General features: G+C 39.9%; 1 long non-coding RNA gene across 1 annotated transcript in view; it reads left to right on the forward strand.

Moving 5' to 3' along the window:
• LOC126941384 (uncharacterized) overlaps window positions 1-5948 on the forward strand; it is a 6338-nt gene extending 390 nt beyond the window's left edge. The window contains exons 2-4 of the long non-coding RNA XR_007721285.1: window positions 3368-3404; window positions 3746-3884; window positions 5715-5948. This is a non-coding gene — a long non-coding RNA (uncharacterized LOC126941384). The remainder of the gene's footprint in view (window positions 1-3367; window positions 3405-3745; window positions 3885-5714) is intronic.
• The last annotated feature ends 1213 nt before the right edge of the window (window positions 5949-7161 follow it).

A 7161-nucleotide genomic window follows, 5' to 3' on the forward strand; every position in this document is an offset into this window, starting at 1 on the left:
AAAGAACAACTCATGAATAGGGTTGACTTTTTTTTTTTTTTGCTATTTTTTTTTTTTTTTTTTTTTTGGTGTGTGTGTGTTGAGCTATTCAAGGGAAATAGATCTGAAACTTACAGGAAGCCATTTGTTCATCTTTGTTGACTGTAGACAGACCCTTTTCTTTTGCTAGTCATGCATGAGAATAGAAACAAACATGATGCTTCTAATATATTATTTTCAAAAACCCTGCCAGCTTTATTATTCTACTAACTACTACCAGTTAGTGAAGTAATTTATTATGGTGAAAAGCTAAACATAAAATAACACAATTCTATTTTCTTCAACATCCTAATAAAAATTCCATTTTCATGCTTTATATTTTACCAGCCTTGCTTGAAATTGTATTGTTTAAGGAATCCTGTAACACTTTCTCATATACCAAATGCTATCACCATTAACCTAAGTTTGCATGTTATTTTACTATGAAAATGATTTGAATAGTAATTTCTAGCCTAAGGAAACTAAACCAAAAATTTACCTTTTATACAACTCCTACTGCAAAACTTATTCAGAAGAGAAGGTTCACTTTATTTATTTAGTTTTGTAATGAGGCTACAAATGAAGGGACCTCATCTCCTGTGATATGTGTGTGTGTGTGTGTGTGTGTGTGTATAGGTGTTTGTGATAGCAGTTTCCCTTTGTCTGCAATTTCCCTGTTCACTTCAAATTTATTTCATCTATTCAATACTTAGATGAGAATAAAAATATGATACTATGTGAAGGAAAGGACCTTTAGTAAAATATAATCTTACTTTTTAAATGTCAAGAATATCATTTGTTTCAAAATATTGCAGAGAAAATAGGAAGGTGTGATGGGATCCTTGGGTGTCATTTTGCCAGCCAGAAGCCTCTGTGGCTGGTGGTACCTTTGCCAGAGTTTTGCTCAGGCCAGCTGGACTTGTTCTGCCTACTTGGCCTGCAATCTGCTCTCGGCTGGCGCTACCAGGCTGGATCCCAGCCCTGCCAAGGGTGAGCCAGGCATGGAGTAGCAAGGGATGCGTGAGTGAGTGAGCATGGTGTCTGGCTGTTGTTCACAGCCAGGCACACCAGCTGCAGTGGGGTAGGCAGCTCCAGGTGACAGCATAGGCACCAGTTCCCTGTCAGGATGCCGCTGAACCAGGCCTACTGCAAGTGGCTTCCACTGGACACCTGGGAACGTGGTGGTGCCTGGAAGCTTGGAGACTTCAGGAACTGCAGAACCCCCAAGAGGGTGTCATAGCCCTGGCCTGGGGAGCTCCTAGGTCTGGGCTCCCTGAAAGGCTGCACCTCTTCTCTCCCTCTCTCTTGTCCTTGCTTGCAAGAGGTGAGTGGTGGGTTGGGTGGGTTGGGGGTGGGCATGTTTCAGCAGTTTGTGTTACAGCTCTTTCAGTCCCACCATTCAGCAGGTCCCCAGTTCTTAGGAAGAATTAAATATGCAGACAACTGGGGGATGAGTGAGGCAAAGAGGTGCTTTATTGAGCAATAGTACAGCTCTCAGGAGAGCTGAAGTGGATACCTCCTATCCACAGGCCGGTCATCGCAATGAGTGCAGCTCTCCGTGGAGAGGAGACCCAGAGCAGGTAGCTCCTATCCACAGGCAGGTCACCTTACTGTCTCTGTAGCCCTGTAGCCGTCAGCGGGAAGGAGACCTGGAGTGGGTAGCTCCTATCCACAGGCAGGTCTTCCCATCCATCATCTGCCTGAGTCCAGCTGAGTCCAGGGTTTGTATGAGCTTCGGAGGAGAGGAAGTTTGTGCTGATTGGTCCATGCACACCCATAGGTGGACCCAGAGAAAGCACCGTAAGTTCTCCCTCTGGTCTGCAGAACTGGCAGTCCAGCCCTCATGCTTCAGGCCCTCCCTGGCTTGACGGTGGGCCTTCAACAGGGACCTGCCTTTTTCTGCCCAAGAGCCTGTCTGCTTCCTGTCACCATCTATATGTCATCTATGGAGCCCAGGCTGTTTGTATGGAGGGGTGACCTCTCTCCTGTACTTGTCAGTGCTCAAAGCCCAGAGGGGACTGAGGCGGCAGGGGACTGACTTGTCAGAGCCTCCCTGAGCATGCACACACCCAGTTGGGTCATGACAGCATCCGGGCTCGGCTTTAACTTTGCTCTGAAATCTGAGTGGGTGCTGGGAGCAGGGAGAGTCCAGGTAGCAGAAGGAGGCACTCTCAAGCCTGCTGGGGCAGGGGGGATTCCTGGGCCCCCGAGAGCACAGGAATGCCCATGTCTGCAGCTGGGGTTGGGAGGCTGCAGCTGTGCCTGGAAGTGTGGGGCTGCCGCCCCTCCAGCTTGGAAGTGGGCAGGGCTCCCGCCTTTTGCCTGCTCCAGCTGGCTGGAACACGCAGCCCCTGTGACGCCTCCCCCAGCGAAGCCGGGCTCTTGGCAGCGGCCGCTCCAGGCAGGCTGTGACTGCCATCAAAGGGAGCTAGATTGGAGGTATGGATAAGACAACTGAATGTTTTGATTTTCTGGTTGTCCTCACGGTTGGGAGCCCACCGTGACTGCTGAGTGCGGAGTGCTAGAAACTATTAGCCAAATACAGAAGCAAAGAACAGACAGAAGGCTTCGCTTTGAGCAATGAAGTTACGTAGGAAATTAACAATACCTCTTGCAAACTGTGTCCAAAATTTTTAAAGAGCTTGACTGGTATACATTCAATGTATAGTCACAGTATTTGTAGTGGAAGAGAATGGGGCTGGAAGTCAGGCCACCTGAATAGAACCTTTATAAATTTTAATGAATTATTCAGACGTCTGTGGTGTGCCTCAGCTTCTCATCTGGTAAATAAAATTTTCACACACAGCTTGGATATATCAAATTATATATTTACAAATTATTAAAATATTTTTGTAGGATTTTATTTATAATATTATGTATGCATATGCTTCTCTTTATATACACAGTTATAATTGATGTAATTTCTTATTCTGAGGAAATGCTTGCTTGCAGAAGAAAAACTAAACTAAAGGAATTTATAACAGAACTGGGGTAGGCATTGTTGGAATGGATTTTTAACTGGTTTGTCAATACCTTAGAATAGTTTGCACTCATCTTTTTATTACAGCACACACATAATAAAGATACAAAATACCAGTTTTCAAAGATTTGCTGAAACACCTTGTTCCCTTTTGCTTCTAAAATATGAACATCATTCACCATGAGTCAATGTATTCTCACTGTTGCTTCATTGCACAGTCACAAAGTCAAAAATGGGTATAGGTTCAATCAAAGATTTAAAAACAGATATCCAGAAAATTGTTTATATATTTTCAAACATTTTTTTTCTTCTCTTTCTGTTAACTTTGTTTCCTTCCCTTTTGTTATGTCTTTCTCACGTTCTTCTCAGCTCTTCTAGTGAAACCACTGCAAGCAAAAGGGAAGAGGTGTGTGGAGTGTAAAATAAGAGCTCTCTGGAGTTATTCCAGAAAATATCATGTAAAGTTGTCATCAAATTTAGTTCCCTGACTCACTTAACATGGTTAAGAATATACTCTATTAATAGAAATAACTCAATTTACCTGTACTGTCTTGAATAAATTACCTTCTTAAAAAATCCCTTTCTTCATTTTTTCTTTTTCTAATTACTCGCAGGAAGATATATCTTATTAAGAGATTTGTTTGGAATTTGGATTTTGTCTTCCCTTGCTACCCAGCATTTAACTGAAATTTAATTGTTGTTTTTGATGTGTATGTGTTTGCTATTTTTCTGTGTATATTTTTCTAGGGAAGTGTGAAGACAGACAAAATAAAACACAACCTATGAAATTATAGCTTTCAGTTTTGCCAGAATGATGCTCTATTAATGCTCAGGGCCTCTTAACTTCTCGCTTAAAACAAAGTGGGGGGAAATCACCAACTAATAGGTTTCTATTATATTAATTACGGTATCATGGGCATTTACCAAAACAAACATTTTTACTCTCAGAAAATGGCATCTTAAACAGTCCAGTTTTCTTGAAAACTTAGTAATTCTTCATAATGAATGCTCTTTTGTGACTTCTTTTTATTACTAACCCACATAATATTTCTATATTATCTAGTTTCTATGTTCCCTTTTCATCCCTTTTTTCTTGCACCATGGTGCTAAATTGGATGGAGATTTGATGACACACATTTTCTATGTCTTTTAATATCAGGGCTTATGTTTTGTTCTGGAATCACTCTTAGCCTTGTGTGTTTTATATTAGCTCTGTAACTCCCCAACCTCACAAAGAAACCAAAGCTTCTTTCACATTTCAACACAATAACGTGCACTCCCTTCTGGTCCAGGATTCCAAGCATCTGTGTGTCCCTTCCCTCAAGATGGAATTGTCTCTGGTCTCCACATTCGTCTCAGTTGGAAGTCGCATTCAGATATTTTTGATTTATGGCTGTCGTTGGAACTTCCGAACTCTGTGTTCTCGATAGCCTCCATGCCTAGAGTTTTATAATCCTTTCTCTCCTAAAACTTTTTCTCGCAATTTCGAATTTCCTAGAACTTCAATCGCAAAAGGATTGAATCCCTCACTCCCATCTGTATTCCAGGAGCACTGTCCCCACATCTGCTTCCTCTGATGTTCCCTTTCCATCCCAGTCTTCTTTAATGTAGACACTGCTGACTTTTGAAAACCTTGAACTGCTCCCTAAACGCTTTCTTTTTCTTCTCTACCACATGTAGGGAAAAGCTGTCATCTTTGCTTTCTTTGGTTTCTCATATACCCTTCCAAATGGAGCTCAGTGAAACTCCTTGGCAAACCACATGGGATCAGTATTTCTGATTCTGACAAATTATTTTTCCAAATAAATGCTGCCCTTATTAAGAATATTTTGAATATTTTTTATATTTTAATATTTTATTAAATATTTTCTATGTATTTAATTTTCTTAATCTATGTATGTAATCTTACCTACTGCTCTGTCACTGCATCCCAGCTTTCTTATCCATGCCTCTGTGGTTTTCCAAGCAATTCCACAATTCCCTGACACCATTTGGTTGTCTTACAATTCAGTTAAATTCTGACACTTAACTCCCTGGAGTTAGTACAGATCCCCAAAATTAACAGCTCAGTCACACAAAACTGATCCACTTCAGACACTAACCACAAATGTGTGCTCAGGCTAAGTAATCTTCTGAGTACAAATTCAAAGGTTCTCATGACCTTCCCTCAGATTTGGCAATTTGCTATAATGGCTCACAGAATACAGGAAAATGCTGTCCTTACTGTTACAGGTTGTTGTGAAAGATCAAAGTACAGCAAGATGAAGAGGTTAGGACAAGGTGTGGACAGGTCATTCGATCTCCATGGAGTTGGAGTATGCCACCTTCCTAGCACTTCGATGTATTTGCCAACTTGAAAGCCCTCCTTGCCTCATTGTTTCAAAGTTTTTATTGAAATGTTATTTAACAGGCATGATTAGTTAAATCTTTAGCCAATCTACTCTTGCGCCAACCACCAAATGTCAGCCAAAGGTGGCCAATTCTTCAAATCTTGTTCCAATATGGCAAACACAGCTGTAACCAACACAGCTGTTTCTGCACCTCACTTTTGTTTTATGTACCTCACTTTCCTTTCCCTGTCCTTAAATCTCTGACCACTAAGCAGGCTGAAATTTCCCTGAACCTATTCGGCTTTGGGGCTGCCCATTTCACAAACCATTCTTTGCTCAATTAAACTCTTTTAAATTGAATTTGTTTACTGTTTTTCTTTTCACAGAGGTTTATTCCATATACTTAGTAGAATATATGAGTTTTACAAATTGGAGTGATAGGCATTGATTTTGACACATCTGGAGAAAGAGTGATCAAAGAGAAGTGGCCCTGGAGCTCTCCCCATGAAAAGACTAAAATTTTAAAAAGATGCTGCTCACCTAAAACTTATCAATAAAGTCAATTATAGTTTCAAATTGGTAAATTATTTTATGGAAAAACAATAAAAATATGAAATAAAATTAATATGTATTCTAATGCCTTTCAGCTTGAATAAAATTGCAGTCAATAAGTTGGTACCAGAAATGATGTCGTAAAAAGCACTTGTGGAGAAGAATACTATAAGAATACATATTTTCATTGAACTCCAAGTATCAAAATATGTCTATTCATTTCCTGTTTTTAAGCCTAACTGGATTACCTCTACAAGTAAGCTGACTTATGAAGGTAAGTCATGAACAGTAGCACTTTTTAAAAATGGTAATCATTTTTCACTCTTTAATATGGTTGTCTATAAACTGGCTGTTCTTTCTCAGGTATTCCCTTCCTTCCACCCTACTGCATTATTCAGTGTTATTTCTGAAGGCCATGAAGTCCTAAAGTTTGTTGCTATTTTGCTGTTGGTTTTATGTCCATGTGCACTTGTAATGAGAGGCATGGTATCTTCCATTTTTATTTTTATTTTTTATTTTACTTTTTGTGAGAGTCTCACTCTGTCACCCAGGCTGGAGTGCTGGCATGATCTCTGCTTACTGCAACCTCCACCACCCGGGTTCAAGCGATTCTCCTGCCTCAGCCACCAGAGTAGCTGGGATTACAGGCACACGCCACCATGCCCAGCTAATTTTTTGTATTTTTAGTAGAAACAGGGTTTCACCATGTTGGCCAAGCTGATCTTGAACTCCTGACCTCAGGTGATCCAACCGCCTTAGTCTCCCAAAATGCTGAGATTACAGATGTGAGCCACTGTGCCCAGCGGTACGTTCCATTTTTTAAATGACACTGGATTCCATTTATACTGTTGGTTTTGCCAATTGCCAATTGACTTCATTGGAAAACTCCTTAGTGAATAAAATCTCAATGGCCTAGGCAGGGTATGACTCATCTTTCAATACTAAGTTGTAGGCATAAATCATTCCCAAAACAACGTTTACAATAAAGTATTGATTATTAGTAATTATTTATGGCAAATATTATCTAATTAATTATAATTATATATACTACTGATATAGTAATTATTTTATATAATCGATAATATATGCTAATGTATGATTATCATCTAACAATTTTTATAATATGTATTGATATAATCATTTTTCATTATTGGCTGTTATGTCCTTAGTTGTATCTTCATCATAATAATACACCATTTTTACCATAGGATGTGGTAAATGTTGTTGAATAAACCAACAGATGATAAATGCATAGATTTCAAATTTGAGACCATCCCACTC

The sequence above is a fragment of the Macaca thibetana genome, chromosome 18 (genome assembly GCF_024542745.1).
Source record: "Macaca thibetana thibetana isolate TM-01 chromosome 18, ASM2454274v1, whole genome shotgun sequence".
Classification (NCBI taxonomy): Eukaryota; Metazoa; Chordata; class Mammalia; order Primates; family Cercopithecidae; genus Macaca; species Macaca thibetana.